This window comes from Pogona vitticeps, chromosome 5, assembly GCF_051106095.1.
Source record: "Pogona vitticeps strain Pit_001003342236 chromosome 5, PviZW2.1, whole genome shotgun sequence".
In the NCBI taxonomy this organism is placed as follows: Eukaryota; Metazoa; Chordata; class Lepidosauria; order Squamata; family Agamidae; genus Pogona; species Pogona vitticeps.
Window position 1 is genome coordinate 191,317,201 of NC_135787.1, and position 3,579 is coordinate 191,320,779.

General features: G+C 41.4%; 1 non-coding gene across 1 annotated transcript; it reads right to left on the bottom strand.

Moving 5' to 3' along the window:
* Positions 1 to 511: 511 nt before the first annotated feature.
* On the bottom strand, positions 512 to 587 carry TRNAK-CUU (transfer RNA lysine (anticodon CUU)). The gene has a single exon. It is a non-coding gene; the product is annotated as a tRNA-Lys (tRNA).
* Positions 588 to 3,579: the final 2,992 nt, after the last annotated feature.

The window sequence follows — 3,579 nt, forward strand, 5'->3', positions numbered from 1 at the left end:
TATTCAAAGTAGCAATTTCAACATGGGTCGTTGTGATCATCTGTGTCTACAAACTCAGCAAAATAAGACTTTTTATTTGATGCAAGCTTGTGTGAACGGATGCATGATGGTCCAATCTGGTGCATGAAGTGTGTGTGGGGGGGAGCTTCTGGGATATAAAACTTGCTGGTCTTTGTTAGAAGGCCACAAGATTTTGTACTGGCTTTATTTTAAAGCTGCAGATCTGGATTTTAGTAAGCTCATCTTCAGCGTTTGTCTGTAGACAGTTTCCGTGGTCACATGGCCAGCGCGACTAGACATGGAATGCCGTGACCTTCCCAGCGAGGTGGTACCTATTTATTGGCACACATTCTTACATGCTTTCGAATGGCTAGGTTGGCAGGAGCTGGGACAAGCGATGGGAGCTCCCTCCACCAGGTGGATTCGATCTTACGACGGCTGGCCTTCTGACCTTGCAGCCCAGAGGCTTCTGCGGTTTAACCCAAAGCGCCACCACGTCTCCTGATAAGCTTGACCCCAATGTGAGGCTCAAACCCACGGCCATGAGATTAAGAGTCTCATGCTCTACCGACTGAGCTAGCAGGACCTGCCCGTAAATAGGTTCAGAATTTTTCAACAGTGCCTTCAAAGTTCAGGCGAAAATTCTTATTTCTTAGGGGATGGGAAGGACCCAAAATCTTGTGTGTATCTGGTTTTGGTGTTGATTTTACTTTGAATCCGGCTCTGGTGTTGATTTTGCTTACAATTTTTATAAGGTATCCTGTATGATTACTGTTTTTAGCATTTAATTTTTATCTTTTAATGATGTAAGCCACCTTCCTTAGGTCCATCCTTATTTATTTATATATATAAATAAGGCAGAAGAAAATGTCTGCCCGCTGTGTTTTCGCACCCTTTCCTTGCTTACCGGGCAGCGAAAATGGCGGCCGCATGGAGGATTTCCGCAGAACGGTGAGTTTTTTGCCCATAGGAATGCATTAAACGTGTTTTAATGCGTTCCTATGGGCTTTTTTGCCCCGCATAGCAACGAATCCACATAGCGACAATTTTTTCAGAATGGAAATTGTGTGTGTGTGTGTGTGTGTGTGTGTGTGTATACACATACATACATACATACATACATACATACATACATACATACATACATACATACATACATACATACATACATACATACAAAAAATGCAGAGCACGTTACCATAGTCTCTAAAGACTGAAGGATGCCTAATCAAATATTTATAATAAATATATTCCACCTTTCTTCTTAAAAGAGGCCCCAAGGCAGCTTGCATTAAAAGGCAGCATTTAAAGCTAAAAACAGTTGAGTATAGAAATCTTTCAAAGAATCAAACAAAAGCCACACTTAAAATGCCGTAGCCAAAAAAAACCCCACCCAAACTCATTCAAAGCGATGAGGCACGACCATCCTTTTAAAAGGCCCCACTCAGGCAGACTTATTAAGGGAAAGCTTGCCTGAAGAGAAAAGTCTTCACCTGCTTGCAGAAGGAGAGGAAAAATGATATCCAGCCCGGCCTCCAGTGGGAGGGAGTTCCAGAGGCTGGGAGCAGCTACCAAGAAGGCCCTCTCCTGCGTCCCCACTAATCGTACCTGTGAAGGTGGTGGGACTGAGAGAATGTCTTTTCCTGGTGATCTTAACACCCGGGCAGACTCATAAAGGGAGACACAGTCCTTGGGATAGCTTGGACCTCAGCTGTTTTAAGGTTTTACAGGTTAAAACCATCACTTTGAATTGGGCCCAGAAAAGGATCAGCAGCCAGTGGAGCTGCTGTAACAGGGAGGATCTGTGATTCCTGCAACCTGCCCCATTTAATGATCTGGCTGCAGGGATTCAGACCTGCTGCAGTTTCTGAACACTTTTCAAAGGCAGCCCCAGGTAGAGCATCTTGCAGTAATCCATCCGGGCTGTAGCTAAGCCATACGTCACCGTCGCCAGATCAGAGCTCCCGCGGATCAGCGGCAACTGGCCGCTGTTTTGTTTTTCTAACTGTGCTAAGACACTCCTGGCCACTGCCAAAAACTCGGGGGGAAAAGCAAGGTAAATATATTTTAAATAAATAAATAAAATTAACTCAATCGTGGTTTGAAAGCGGAGAAAGCGCTGGTGCAATAAGTGGGTGACGAATGCGGGCTGTGTTCCAGGAGACCTCAAGATGCAGTCACATCATCCCACTTCTGTCAAGACCGCTGCCAGCGCACAACACGAAGAAAGGGAATCGTGGATGATGTTTTTGTGATGAAACTCTTTCCAGAAGGCAGGACGCAGGAGGGTTTAAGCCCATCTACTCCCTGTGCCACAATGAACCATTTCTGACATCCCTCCCATCTCACATAGACATATTACAGAAAGAAATACCCGAAGCAAAACTGTCTAGAGAAATCCTTCCTACTCAAGTTTGCTCGCCGGTGTTAATATTTGCAATCTCCTACTCTTAATTCTTGCGCAGACGTATTCCAGAAATACTGAAAATGCTGTTCGGTTATTCTATTCCTGAGATGATAGTTGAGGAATATGATGACATGGAGAGGAAAACCTGCCAGCGTTACTTTCTCCAGCATTTAACTTTTTTAAAAAATCTAATTTATTATTACTATTATTATTATTTTGCATATACGATTGGAAAAAAAAATTCTTAGAAAAATTATCTGACACAATGCTTTCCCTCTTTTGTGCTGGCCAGATTCGACCGATGATATATTTAGAAGTGCTCATTTAAAGAGCAAAGATATTAACATGCGTATTAAAGTGTGAATTTTCATACTTTTTTTTAAAAAAAGGTTGTAGAGTGAGGGGAAAACAGGTGGAACAACCCAGTGAGTGAACACATGCAAAACAGATATGGAACAAATATAAATTGGTACATGAATTATTAGTCAAGAGGCAATGAAAGCTCACACAGGAACATAAGACCTGCTTTGAGTGATGGCATTATTTTCTTTATATATCCTTCTATTTTCTCACTATATTCCTCCCTTTTCTTTTACACACACACACACAAAATAAAAAGTTGGTGGTGGTTCTGAAATCCCAATTTTAGATTGGATGTGACCCAGTTGATGTGTGCTTGGCCAATAAGACCAGTTGGAAAAGTTATTTTTATTGACTGCATTTCCTGGTCATTCTGGCTGGGAGTTGCAATAAACAACAACAGCAACAACAGCAACAACAACAACAACAACAACAACAACAACTTTTCTATGTACTGTGTAACACATTAACCTGATCCATATGATTAGATATGGTTAGATTTAATTAGATGTCATTGCATTCATTCATTCATTCCAGAGATCAGAAGGGAAGATGGTGGCATCCACATTTCCACCTCACCAAAATAATACATCCGCTTTTGGATCCTCTGCATTTACATGAGGTTACCAGACCTGCAACATCCCATTTCTCAAGATTTTGTTTATTTATTTATTTTATCTAAAATATTTGTACCCTGCTTTTCTCCTTAAAAAAAAGACCCAGGGCAACATACATCATGAAAAGACCATATTTAAAGCTAAAAACAATAAGGATACAAATACCACAAAGGATAAAACAAATACCACACTAAA